Source organism: Condylura cristata, unplaced genomic scaffold (assembly GCF_000260355.1).
Source record: "Condylura cristata isolate star-nosed mole 26May11 unplaced genomic scaffold, ConCri1.0 scaffold00005, whole genome shotgun sequence".
Lineage (NCBI taxonomy): Eukaryota > Metazoa > Chordata > Mammalia > Eulipotyphla > Talpidae > Condylura > Condylura cristata.
This window is the reverse complement of record NW_004567106.1, coordinates 1,120,687-1,135,711: the sequence shown is the minus strand read 5'-3', so window position 1 is coordinate 1,135,711 and position 15,025 is coordinate 1,120,687.

Here is a 15,025-nt window from a genome sequence, read left to right as displayed (position 1 = left end):
GCTGCACCACCAGGGAGGGCCCCCTACTGACTACTTTTAATTTCTTAATCAAACTTTTCATATTTTGAACATCTATATTTGATCCTTCAACTGTTTAGGCAATAGAAGAGCTTGAAAGAAAGGTTTTACTTGGACTGAGGACTCTAATTGATATAGTGCAGCAAGGAATACTAAAGCTGGCTAGGAAAAACGTCCAAATACTTTACTGGTCACTATCTGAATTCTTCCCTGCACACATAATTTTTAGACTACTCATGCTCAGGAAAAACAATGTTGGTATTTATTTAACAAGTGAAAAACAAAAAGTTATGGAGGCCAATAATGGTCATTTACCTCACCAGAACCAGAGTCCTGTTTAGGATTTAAAAAAAAAAAAATAGCTAAAATGGTGTCTTCCTGTCACTGACGACACTTGGAGTTTCTCTCTCAAACAATTGTCCATGTGTCCAAGGTGATGTCTTCCTGTCTCTCCAACCTGGAATATGTGACAGCCATACTGTAGGACAGGATCCAACTCACAGAGAAAACACAAGACTTAACAGGAGATGCTCGTGAAGCTGCTGGGATGCCCCAGTGTAGCACCAGTCAAGTAGCACTCAAAAAGCAGCCATAGCAGCTGAAATACTTGACAAACAGCCCCACTACCACAGCTCAGTGAGGTTCCCAGCTCCAGCTGCATGTCTTCACCTTCTCCACCAAGCTGTAAGAGCAATAAAACCAGGAAGAGTTTCAGTGGTTTGGCTACTTGCAAACCCTCTGAATTTTTCCTCTCTATGGTTGGCTGCTACTGGCCTCCACCTTCAGAGGCCTACAACAGTCTTCTGGAAGATCAGTGTGGTGGGGTCAAAATCTACTGACCCCAGATTCTGAAGATCTGTAAACTAAAAATCTGAAGATCTGTAAACTAACCCCAAATTCTGAAGATCTGTAAACTGACCCCAAATTCTGAAGATCTGTAAACCCCAAAGACTGAATGAATCCACGCCCCTTCTGCAATCCCTTATATTTCTTATCGCCCCAAAATGTGATGCTTTTCAGCATTTTCCCTGGAACTATGTCTTTACCAGCAATCCCTGCCAGGGGGCAACCCCTGTAACAGTTTATGGCTTCAGCCATAAATGGTAAATAAATCAAATAAATGATAAATAAATCAAATGATAACTTCTCACCCGACATAAAGAATTACTTACAAAGCCACATGAGATTCCCAAGTGATCATGCAGTCTCCTAATGTGTGGAGTCACAGGAAACAATGAGGATTTGGAAAATACATGCACTTGCAACAATGAGGCAAGAAACGTTTTGGAAGCATTTTCGGTGATTATCTGAAGCTTAAAATCTGTGATCTTCTGGGTAACCTTAGGTATATATATGACCCCCTGGAATATATATTAAAAAGCAAGTAATGAGACACCTTTCTTTACAAAATAAAACACAGTTGTTTGCCCTCCCTGGTGGAACAGCGGGTTAAGACACAGCACTGCAAGCTGGCCACAGCCACTTCAGTGATAGTTTGATCCTCCACCCCAGAGGTGATTCACATGGTGCAGCAGACCTCTCCTGACCTGCCCACTGCTCTCCTCAGCAGTGTAATCTATCTGCTTGTCTGCTCCCCACTTTGATTCTGGTGAATCTTCTCACCGCCCCTGTACCTCTGGCCTGTACCCCAGTCCTATATGCATAAATAAATGCATCTTTAAAAAATAAAATAAAACATAGTTTTAAAAAAAAAAAGGTGATAGTAAGCTGAAGATATACAAACTCATAATTCATAGTACTATTGTAGCTGGGGGCTGAAGTAGCCAATGACTTACAGGTAGTGCCCTTTGGAGAGAGGTGTTGATGAGGGCAGAAAGCCCCAGGGAAAGTGAAAAGTATCATATTTGAGGTGGAAACTCTGATAAGGAATATAATGGACAGCAGAAGCAGCACCCAAGAATCAATGTTTGGGATCCAGTGGTTGGGAATGAGTTTTCAAGATTTCAACATTTTTGGATCTTCAGTCATTCTTAGGTCAGTGATTTCTGCCCCCACCGAACTGATCTACCAGAAGGCTGTAGCTAGCTTCTCAAGAACATGGAGAGGCTTCCAGCAGCCAACCTTAGAGAGTTCAGAGGCTTTGCAAGTAACAGTTCAGAGGCTTTGCCAGTGACTACATCTGTTCTGTTTTGCTGTGGTTACAGCCTGGCAGGGAAGGTGAAGACCCAGATCCAGGCATCTCTGAGCTGTGTGAGTGTCACCATTTGTCAGGTTGTTTGGCAGCAGGAGCTGCTGTTTTGAGTGTGGCTTGTCCGGTGCAGTGCTGGGGCATCTCAACAGCTCCAGGAGCATCTCCTGTTGTGTCTCTGCTGTCTTTATGAATTGGATGCCAGCCTATAGTCTGGCTGCCACATGTTTCAGGCCTTCAGTGGTGGGAAAATGCCATCTTGAGAGTCTTTGTGTTTAAGACTTTGAAACTCTACACTGTTTCAAGTGAGGTAAATGGCCATTTTTATCTTCAGTAACTACTGGTTTTTCCCTCGTTTATTAAATAAAGTCCATTATTGTTATTCCCTGAACCTTGTAATTGTACACACAGGTGAATAACTCAAACACTGACTTGTAAAATATTTGGGCCATGTCCTTGGCCAGTTTTAGTATCCTGTGCTACTCCGTATCACTAGGAGAAGAAAAATTAGTGATGAAATAATAATAATTTATGTATGTATAACACTTCACACTTTCATAAAATACTTTTCCTTCTAAGTTACAATAAGTTACAATTTCAGCTTCAAAGAAATCACCTGACCTATCCAAGAGTACCTACTTAGAGAGAGGGTGGTAGCTGGCTGGTCCAGTTTGATCATAAATATGAGATTTTGAAGTAGCAAATATGCTTTCAGGTCAAATGAAATAATAACAAAAATCACTCTGGTTTCCTTTGAAAATAATACACTAGTCTCCAAAGAAGAGAAGAGTTTGAACTAAGGTTGTTTCCACAGGATAGATAAATGTCCTCTCTACAATACCCCTACATATAAGGTTGCCAGATAAATCCAGGATTCCCAATTAAGTTTGAATTTTAGGTAACCATTGAAAAATATTTTTATATATGTATGTCCAGTGCAATATTTGGAAATCTTTTAGATGCTAACTCTGGCAATCTTATTAGAGTTGGAAGACTGGATTTCAGCAAGCTGCATAGCCTTAAGGGATATTACACTTTGGTAACATTTAAGTTATTGGTAACTGCACCTTCCACTCATCACTGCTTTTGGAAATAAGACTTTACTTTCCATGTTGTAGCCATTATCATATTTCTTACCAGAATTTCTTCTATGCCTTGGGTTCTTTTCTTTTCCACAAGCACCCTTGGTTCTTTCAGGTGACCTTCAGTAGCTCCTGACTGGGATAATCCATGGACAGGAAATTTTTTTTAATTAAAAAATATACATTAACAAAGTGCTACATGGAAAGAACCAGAGCAGAGACAGTGAGGGAATCAATAAAAATAATTTCCTTTTGCTTGCTTGTAAGGAGTATGAGTTAAAATCAGGCTTTTTTTTTTTTTTTTTTTTTTGCTTTCCAAACAGCAGATAGCCCATACTTTGATATATTGTGTTTTCCACCATTTGGACATCTAGCAAACAACAGATAAGTCTTTCATTTGCAACCATATATATGTTGTTTGTCTGTGGGCATTTGACAGTGTAACAGGGGCTCACTTGCTGTTCTGCCTCTCTCATTGTTGGAGTATCTCTTGTTCTGCCTTCCTGCCTATGTATTCAAACCCATGTTTCAGCAATAAAGGTCTGCAACATCCACAGAAGCCTCTGAATTCTCTTGTCCTCTGTGAGAACTGACAATGAGCCTAACTGGCCTAGGACAGTTGTACAACATTGCTGTTGATGAGGTCTCATAATTGGTCTCCATTAACTTCTCACCCATCTCAGTCAAATCAAAACTCTCTACCCTTCCCCCAGATGCATATGGGCAGGCCCTATCACAGCTGTTATCAGTTCCCCAAAGGTCCAAGCAGGTGTGTACCCCATGACCTTGGCTCATACTGTGTCTTCTAAGTGTGTCTATTTCCACCTGAGTCACTCACTTCCTGGGCCTCTGTTCAAATGTTGCCAGAGAATCCCCCCTCTCTGCCCACATATCACTATAATCTTGTCTCTGTTTATCATATTTTGCTTGTAGTTCATGTGGATGAGAGACCTATGAGGAGGTTAAAATGAAAGCATTTATCTTAGTTTTGAATTTGCTCTTTTCCTTCCAAACTTGACTATATCTGTCCCTTTCCCGTGGTTCCCCACAAGGATATACCTTAGACTTGTGGTTGGTTTTCAGGCGTCAGTTGTCCTGCTTTGTGCCAACCATGTTTGGCTGGACATTTACTCATAAGGGAATGGGTAAGTTTGGGAGCTTGATTTGGAAACTATATTTTTCCCTTCTCTTTGTTGAAAAAAATAATTGTATTAAAGTTCTTTTCCATGAAAGGTCTTACACACTAGTGTATGTTTTGTCTTGATGTGTTGGATGCTGAACCTATTTAGAGAAGGCAGATTTTGGACTTTGGGGTGCCCCTCACCCTCCCCTGTAACATTATCACTGCCTTCCTGTGGCTAACTCTGCAGGACCTCAAGTGCACCTGTCCGCCCTGCCAAATGTTGTGCATGGGTGAGCACATTCCCCAGTAAGGCCAACAAACAAGCCAGCAGAGCACAGTGCACTCTGTCCTGAAAGTAGCTGCAGCCCACCACTTTGTTTCAAGTAGAAGCTACAAGAAGCACAAGGTCCAGTACAAACCTACACTCCACCCTTTGCATCAGGCACATTTCCTGTTTTCCCCTGCACCTACAGGCCCTATATGTACCCATGGGCAGTCCTAATAAACAGACTTCTGACTTCAGACCCCGGCTCCTGCTTCAGTTTCTCACGTCTCTGAGTCTCCTACGTTCTGGCGATGGGCGAACATAGCAGTCAGCTCACTCCTCAGTGGGTTTGCAACACCTTCCTTTCTTAGCAATCAGTCCACCAACTTTTGTTCTCTTTATGGCACACACTAAATATAACCAGGCATAACCAGGCAGGAAAAAAACCTTCCTTGTTCACCCTCAACCCTTCACAAACAGCATTGTTGAGTGGTCCATTTATGTAGTCTCACACTTAATTCATCAATAGTATCTTTGAACCCACTGAATTAGGGCTTTTGATCCCACCAAAGCATGAATCATCTCTCCCTAAGGTTTCCAAAGACCTCTTAGTAAGCAAAGCTTTAGTTTCTTGCTCTCTTCTTGAAAAACATGTTCTGATGGTTTCTCCGTCACTTTTTTTTTCTTTTGTAATTTTGCTGTAGTTATACCCTTCTAAAGAAATTTTCTCTTCACTAGATGTCCATCTGCAGTCACATAGGTTGTTCATGACACATCTCCAGAGTTTGCCCTTCACCTGCAAGCTGATAGGACTAGTGCTTGGAAATGTGCACTGTACTAGCTGCACAACTGTAGGGAGCAGTTCCATATTCACTCTACAAGCTAATTCCGTCACCAATCAGTGGGGTCCTCCACTCAGTGTTCTCAGGTCAAATTAGGTTATCATTTACTTGAGAAGAGAAAACAGTTTTATTTGTAAATCAGTAGGCAAGAAGGTAGAAAATAAATTCAAATCTATGTTGTCAATTAAAAAAGGAACTGATTATGGGGGTGGAATGAGGAATGAGATCAAAAACAGTGGGGGGAGGCCCTCCCTGGTGGCGCAGCGGGTTAAAGCACAGCACAAAGAAGTGAAAGCCACTTCAGCATGAGTTCGATTCCCACCTGCCCGGAGGTGACCACATGGCATGGCAGACCTCTCAGGACCCGCCCGCTGCTCCCCTCAGCAGTGTATTTCGTCCATCTGCCTGTTCTGATCCCTACTCTGTCTCTAGTGAAGTCTCTCGCCGCCCCTGAGCCTCTGGCCTGTACCCCAGTTCTGTATGTGCAAATAAATCTTAAAAAAAAAAAAAAAAACAGTGGGGGGAGAGAAATGTGCTGGACTATGGTGATGGTACATGGGTCATTTGGTGATAGGAAGCCCACGTAGTTGCAACTGAGATGGAAAAATGCATAAAATGATGTAAAAATGAACTATTAATTAAAAAAAAAAAAACAAAAGGAAAAAGAATGGAACTGAGGTGGCCCTCCCTGGTGGTGCAATTGTTAAAGATGCAGCGCTGCCAGCTGGCCACAGCTGCTTCAATGCAAATTCAATTTCCAGCCCCAGAGATGATTCACATGGTGCACCAGACCTCTCCTAACCCGCACACTGCTCCCTTCAGCAGTGTACATCCATCCTCGATCTGCCTGTTCTGCTCCCCACTCTGTTTCTGGTAATTCCTCTTACCACCCTGGCACCTCTGTCTTGTACCGCAGTTCTGCATGCATAAATAAAATAAATCTTTAAAAAATAAAATTTTAAAAAAAGAAAGGAACTGAGGTTATACAGCCCTTGGAGAACAAAGGTTGAGAACAAAGGAATTATTTTTTTTTACTAAGTAAAAGCAAAGAACTGTGGATTTGGCTGAAGTTCATCAATTAAATATGGGACACTTTATATAGGAAGAGACCTTTCTTCACATCACTAGAATTGTGAAAATCTGTGGATGTGTGTCTCCTCCTTTGGGTAGACCACACTACCTCTCTTTTATCACTTTCACTCAGACTTGGAGTTGAACACACATTGGCAATAAACCTCCAACCTTTGCTGTGTCTTCAAAAAGCAAGTTACAGAAACTAAGCTTAGAGAAGTTGTTGTGTTTTTTTTTTCTCTTTCTTTCCTGTATTTTAAGGTCTGAAGTGAATTTAACCACTAAGTTTCAATTTCAATATTCTCGCAATTTCATCCATTTTGTGCACAAAACTAATCACTCATCATATCTGCACTGGGAACATTCATCTGATCCAATAACTTTAATAATATTTATATAATAATGACTCCAAAATAACATCCCTAGTTCATGCTGTTTCCTTTCTTCCTCCTCACCTCCCTCCCTCTTTTTCTGTTTCACTCTCCATATGTACATCTTTCTTTTTCTTTCCCCTTTCATCCTTCTTTCCTCTCCCTCTCTCTTTTTTGTAATCACTGTATTTTTTATTACCATTCTAGTGGAATTTTTCTCTGGATATCCCACAGACACCTCAAATTCAATATTTCCGAATCTTTACTTAGTACCTTTTTCTCCCATCAAAGTGTAAGTTCTTCCAATTGTCCTACCCTGTTTAATGGACATATTATCCACCTGGAGATCCAAGTCGGAAATCCAAGTCATCCTTAGTCATACATTCCCCTTACTCACTAAGTTTCATTTCTCATGAGGTTTTGTCAAATGAATGATCACCTGCTCCCTTCCCCACTCTTCTGCTATGCTCCTATTTAACACTCTAGGGCTGCTACAACATGTTTCAATTTCTTCTCTCCATCTGCAATAGATCTTCTACATCATACACAAATTATATTATGAAAACAAAAATTTGATATTTTCACTACCCTGCTTTGAAATGTTCAGTATCTTGAAAATTATTTCTAACTCTTGACACGTAGTATCATTTTCAAATGCTATAGTGTCCTGTCATGTCAATTTCCACCTATACCCCATTCCGGCAACACCAGTGTCACCACCATTACAGAACAAACCTAATTCCTGGTACAATTTCATGCTTTGAGTCATGACCATCTTATACCAAGCTATTTGGAACATGGCTCAAAATCATATTCTCGGTAAATCCAACATTTGACTCATACCAAGCACAAGACTAGCTTCTGTGCCACCATGGAAATATATAAACAAGTCTATGTTTTTCTTTATCCCAATGCTTCATACTTTTCTATGTATATGACGTCTCCGTGTGTGATTGTTTGAGGGCCAAGTTCGTGTCTTATTCAAGCTTGCATCTTCTGTTCCTGGCCCAGTGCCTGCTATAGAATATGTGTTCCATCAATACATGTTGAGTGATGAAAATTTAAATGAATCACCTTCTAAATAAGACAAGAAACAGAAGACATTTTACATGTTTGGAATTAGTGATTCTAAGTCTTCCTTGAGGGAATACTCACGTACATACATGGGAAGGTGAGGTTCTTTTGGTAAGCTCATATTTTTCTTTTTACCCATATTTCAGTTCATCTGAACAAAAAATCAACTGACCACAGCAAACAGATATCTCCTGTGATACTTCTAAGCTGTAATCATGTGACAATGGGAAACTCAGACAAGAAAATAATCCCAATCCAGGTGCCAATAGCTGAGCAGAGAGAAATAGATATAACAGATAAATGAGTAAGGATGATTTCCAGTTAGTTAAATGAGCATTAAAGGAAGCAAGACAACTTCCCATTAAGGCAAAAACTGGAACTCAGAAACAAAGTCAAAGAGATCTGCTAATTGGTGAAGAAAGGTCTAAGATATTATTGAGTCTACCCTCAGAGATAAAGTACCTTCAGAATCAAAGTTAAAGTTCCTGTAAAAATTTGACTGGAGGCCCTCCCTGGTGGCGCAGCAGGTTAAAGCACAGCACTAAGAAGCTAAAGTCACTTCCGCATGAGTTCGAATCCCTCCTGCCCCTGAGGTGACCACATGGCATAGCAGACCTCTCCTGACCCGCCCTCTGCTCCCCTCAGCAGTGTACTTCATCGATCTACCTGTTCTGCTCCCCATTCTGTCTTTGGTGAAGCCTCTCGCACGCCCCTGAGCCTCTGGCCTGTACCCCAGTTCTGTATGCACAAATAAATAAATCTTTAAAAAAATTTTTTGACTGGAAATTCTATTATGATAGAATAATAATAAGAAGGAAGAGCAAATATTTGTGCAGTACTAATGATATGTTAATTCCGTTCTAGGCTGTTTTATGTGTATTTACACTCGTAAGCATGACTGTATCAACTAAATACCCAAATTGAAGAAACTAAGGTACACATTGCTGTGGTATCCTTTCCAAAGTGACACAGATAGTAAGTCGTAGAGTTGGAAACAGAATCCAGGAACTCCAGCCTCAATGAATGTGCATTCTCAATGCTATACTGTCTCTTAGAGGTGAAAGTTCTTAGACAAAATGTATCATATTTTTAATTTTTTTACATTTTATATCTTTTTTTTTCATTTTTGTACAATGTGTGCATTCTCTGCCTGGTTATAGTCCCCACAAACTTCCCACTACGCATTTGTCATGTGCCATCACCATAGACCTTTGTGCTCTTCCCACCCGTTTTGATCCTATTCCAATCCCCCTGAAGAATGCCTCTGGTTTATAGTTTTTGTTGATTTTTATATTTACTTCATTATAATTATTTGTTGTTTATTTTTCCTATCCCTTATTTGGAAAAGACTGTACAAAGGAAGGACAAAGAAAATTTAGATTAGATAAGGGATCAGGAAAGAAAAGCAATTGTAATAAAGTAAAAATGAACATCAACAAACAACTATAAATCAGAAACATTTTATGGGGCTGGATTGGGGAATAGGATCAAAACTGAGGCAGGAAGAGCATACAGGAATATGGTGATGGCACATGGGTGAATTGGTGGTGGGAAGTCCATGGGGATTACAACTGAGGTGAAAAAATGTACAAAATGAAGAATGATGTTAAAAACTGTATTTTAGAAAAAATAAACTTTAAAGTGGAAAAATTGAATAGGAATTTTGAAAAGTTCAAAAAATAAAACTTGATCCTTTGAAAAAAAAAATAGGCAAATCTCTAGCTAGACTTTCTCAGGAAAAAAAATGATGTAAATCAGTAAATAGTATCAGGAATGAAAGAGACGTTATTACAAACACCTCAGAAATGCAGATGATCATAAGTGACTTTTTTAAATCTTTATGCCAGCAAATTGGAAAATCTGGAAGAATGGACACATTCTTAGAACCAAACAACTTCCAAATACTCAATCAGGAAGAAATAGCAATGATGCAAGAAAATTGGAGAAGCCACAAGTCTTGTGCAAAACAAAAGCCCAAAGCCAAATGGTTTTACTAGTGAGTCCTACCAAATTTTCAAAGATGACTAGGAGCTGTCTTTCTTAAATTATTCCAAAATAATTGGAGAAGAGGGAATGTCCCCTAAAACATTTTATGTAGCCAATGTTACTTTGATAACTGGAGCAGACAAGATCATCACAAAAGAAGAAAACTACAGACAAATATCCATGGTGAATACATATGCAAAAATCCTCAGCAGAAGTTTAATAAATAGAATGCAACAATATGTTGAAAGAATGATACATCATGATCAAGAGGAATGTATTTCAAGGGACCAAGTATGACTCAATATAGCAAAGTGATCAATGTAATTCACCATATCATAAAGGAAAGACAAAAATCATATAATCAAATCAATAGATATAGAGAAGGCATTTAGAAAGATTCAGCATCCATTAATGATAAAAATCTCTTTGTAAAATAGGTATAGAAGGAACCATACCTCAATATAATAAGGTTATATATAGCAAACTCACAACTACTTACACACAATAAGAAGAAGCAGAAAGCATTTCCTCTAAGATGAGGTACACACAAGGAAGTCTACTGTCACCATTACTGTTCAATGTAGTAATGGAAGTCCCACTTAGAGCAAAAAAGACAAAAGAGGCTCGAACTTGGGGGGAAAAAAAGAAGTAAAAATATTTCTATTTGCATATGACATGATATACATAGAAAACCCTAGACTACCAAAGTCTATTAGAAAGAATAAATCAGCTTAGTAAAATGATAGGCAACAACATCAAGATACAAAAGTTTTTTTGTATTCATATGTGAAGAACAATTAACTGGAATAAAAAATAATCAAGAAGACAATCTCACTTATAGTGGGATCAGCAAGTATTAAACAGTACAGATAAAACTGATGAAAGAGGTGAAAGATCAATTCAATGAAGACAGTGTTAAAAGAAATGGAAGTAAGCTGGTCAATATGGCAGCAAAGAAACACTACAAGTAAATCCTACCAGAAAAAAACAACTGATAGGGAGAAAAAGCGGCAGGTCCCTGTGAGAACCATGACACCAAGGTAAACTGGGTGATGCTGGGCAATCCACTCAAATAGGAAAGTGCAGCAAAGCATCAGGAAAGGAAAGCATCAGGACCGTGCTACCCTCCCCCACAAAGCAGGCACATTTCGACCAACAGAAAGGAGGAAAAAATAAGACCAAACAGAATAGTGCACGGGAAAGAACTACTGCAGACACCACAACTTAAGACCCAGAACTGTGGGGAGCTGTGCAAGGGAACCACCATTGAAGTGAACACCTGGCACCAGGTAATCAAAAACCCAGAAGAAGAAGTTAGGGACTCTGCAGGCAACACCTGGAGCAGAGAAAGAAATGGGCCTGCAAACAACCAAAGGCCAGCCAATAAGTGCACACTGTAAAGTATGCACTGACTGTGGCTGTTGAGGTTCCTGTGCCCATGAACTAGGACTGTGGGAGACACACAGAAGCCACCATCAGATGAAAGATCCTGGTGCTCAGTCTCAGGATTGGATGCAGAACATGCCATAACTGCAGGTATTGAACCAGGCTACTGCCACTGTTCCAGATCTGAGAGCTTCCTAATTGAGGACCTGCACATGAAATTTTGGGTGTGGGATCCACAAAACTGTGGACAACACACTGGGAGAACATGGTCAGACAAAGTAACCACCACCATTGAGGCTTTCCACTACAACAACCTCCAATTCCCAGAAACCTGGGCGGGGGTTAGCACAACTCTAAAAGTCCTCTTGGAAGGTCTCTAGTGGCATCTAGTGGATCAAAACAAATCACCAACTGCCTGATAGCCGGCAGGCAGGGGCCCAAAGACTCCCTTCAGGAATTGAGTTAACTACAAAGAGAGGGAACCTTAAAGGACAATGTCCAACAACATAGCCACAGCATCAAAACCCTGGAGTTTTGGCCAAGTAGTACTAGACTCAGTCTGGTAAACAGTTTCTGACACATCTGAAGGAGCACCCCAAAGAAATACCCACTAGCTCCAGTGGCACAACATCCCAATGCATAGAACTAATTTAGAAAGCAAACAGGAGGGAGAAGAAAAAACATAAATAGCCAAGCAGCCCTCAGAGGGAGAACACACCACAAAAAGAAATTCAGCCACCAGAACTCAACAACAAAGAGAGTGAAGAACTTTTCTGCCTACCAGAGAGAGAATTTAAAATTGCCATGTTTAAAAAAAAAATTAAAAGATGAGAAGGAAAGAATAAAACAAGAAAAATAATTAAGGAACTGGATAATAAAATTGAGTCCCTAAAGAAAGAAATAAAACAAAAGGAGTTCAACAGTGCAATGGAAGAGCTAAAGAACTCTGAGGAAAACAACGAAAACAGAATCCATAAAATGGAAGAACAGATCAGTACTCTTAAAGATATGGAAATAAAGAGAACCAAAGAGAAGTGCAAAGGAAAAACAATGAAGAAATACTTAGATAATTATCTGACATCATGAGAAAAAAAATACAAGTCATAGAAATCTCAGAAGGTGAGGAGAGAGACAAAGGAAAGGAGAAAAGTAAATAATTGAAGCGAACTTGCTAAGCATGAGAAAAGAGATGAATGTAGACATACAAGAAATGGGGGGAAAACGAATTTCTACAATGAAAAGAAAACCACAGCAAGACACATAATAGTAAACATGTTCAACAATCCTCAAGACAGCAAATGCCAACTAAGAATACTTTACCCTGCAAAGCTCTCCATTCTCTATAAAGAAAAATAAGGACTTTCTCAGACAAATAGGAACTCCATTACGACTAAGCTTCCACTCAAAAAAAAATTGTACAAGATGTCCTAAAGCCAAAACAAACTGAAAACAAATAAGCACAAAATAAATTAACGAATAGAATCACAAAAAGACAAACAGAATGGGAAATGTGGATACCAACATGTCAATCTTAACTTTAAATGTAAATGGTCTAAACTCATCAATAAAAAAAAAAAAAAACAGAGTAGAAGGCTAGATTAAAAAACAAAATGCAGCCTTCTGTAACCTCCAGAAGCACATTTAGCTATAAAAGATAAACATAGACTGAAATTAAAAGGTTGAAAAACAATCCTACAAGCAAATGGACTGAAAAAAGAAGGCAGTAACAGCTACACTTATATCAGATGAAATATACTTCAAACTAAAAAAGGTAAAAAGAGACATAGACACTACACTGTGATCAAGGGAACAATACATTAGGTAGATATAACATTCATCAACATATACTCACCAAATGAAGGAGCACCAAATTATATCAGCTATTACTATCAGCTCTGAAAACAGACATTACAGAAAATACATATATAGTCATAGACTTCAACACCACACTCTCACCTATAGGCAGATCAACAAAACAAAAGATAAACAAAAATGCAAGAACTCTAAATAAAAGAATAGAACTCATGGATGTAACAGATGTCTGTAGGACACTGGGCCCAAAAAAATTTGAATACAATTTTTCTCAAGTGTGAACTGATTATTCTCCAGGTTATATCACATGCTGGGCCACAAGCCAACCATCAACAGATATATTAAGATCAAAAGCATAGTAACTATCTTCTCTGATCGTAATGGCATCAAACTAGAAATAAATCGTGGAAAGAAAACAGGAATGATCCAACTCGGTGGAGATGAAATCCACACTACTAGAATACCATTGGACTAAAGAGATCAAAAAAATTAATTTAAAAAATACTTCGAGTTGAATAGCAGTAAGGACACCAATTTTCAAAATTAAAGGCACACAGCAAAAGCAGTAATAGGAAGAAAATATGTAGCAATACAGGCCCAAATCAAGAAACAAGAAAGAACTAAAAGAAACAACTTAATCTCCCATCTCAAAAGATTAGAAAAAGAACAACAACAACAACAACAAAACCCTAAAATCAATAGAAGAAAGAAAATAATAAAAACCAAAGCAGAAATAAATGAAGTAGAAATGTAAAATATATAATCCAAAAAATCATTGAAACAAAAATTTAATTCTTAAAAATAATAAACAAAATAGATAAGCCTCTAGCCAGGCTCACAAAGAAAAACTGTTAAAAAAAAAAAAATATATATATATATATATATGTGTATATATATATGTAAAGTAAGATCATAGATGAAAGAGGAGAAATCACTCCACTGAAATCAAGAGAATAATCAGACTACATTGAAATCAAGAGAATAATCAGAGATTATATGAACACTTATAAGCAAACAAATTCAACAAGCTAGAAGAGATAGACAAATTCCTAGAATGATATAATCATCCAAAGATAGGTAAAGAAGAAATATAACACATAAACAGGGCAATTGCAAGCAGATAAATTGAAGCAGTAATCAAAACACTCCCCAGAAACAAAAACCCAGGAACAGACAGCTTCACAAATGAATTCTACCAACGGTTCAGAAATGAATTAATGTCTATCCTACACAAGCTATTCAAAAAAAGAGAGAAAGAAATTGAAAAAGAATGAATACTGCCAAATACATTCAACAAAACTATCATTACACTAATACCAAAAGCAAACAATGGCAGCACAAAAAGAGAAAGAAAAAGAAAACTCCCTAATGAACTTTGATGCAAAAATCTTCAACAAAATCCTAGCCAACAGACTCCAACAATGCATCAAAGGGATAATACACCATAACCAAGTAGGATTTATCCCAGGGGCAGAAAGATGATTCAACATACAAAAATTGATCAATGTAATCCAACACATAAACAAAAAAATATATTAGAAAAAACTATATGATTGTATTGGTAGATGTTGGGAAAGCATTTGATAAAGTCCAACATACATCTCAGTAAGACTCATCCCCTAAAGCAAAGAACATGAAGAAAAGGATAAACACCTGGGATTACATCAAACTGAAAAGCTGCTGTACAGCAAAAGAGACATTAACCAAAACAAAGAGACATACTACTGATTAGAAAAAAAATCTTTGTACTCCATACGATGGATAAGGGAACAATCACAAATGTATACGAAGAGTCAACGACTCAACAAAAACAAAGTAAGCAACCCATTCCCAAAAAAAAAAAAAA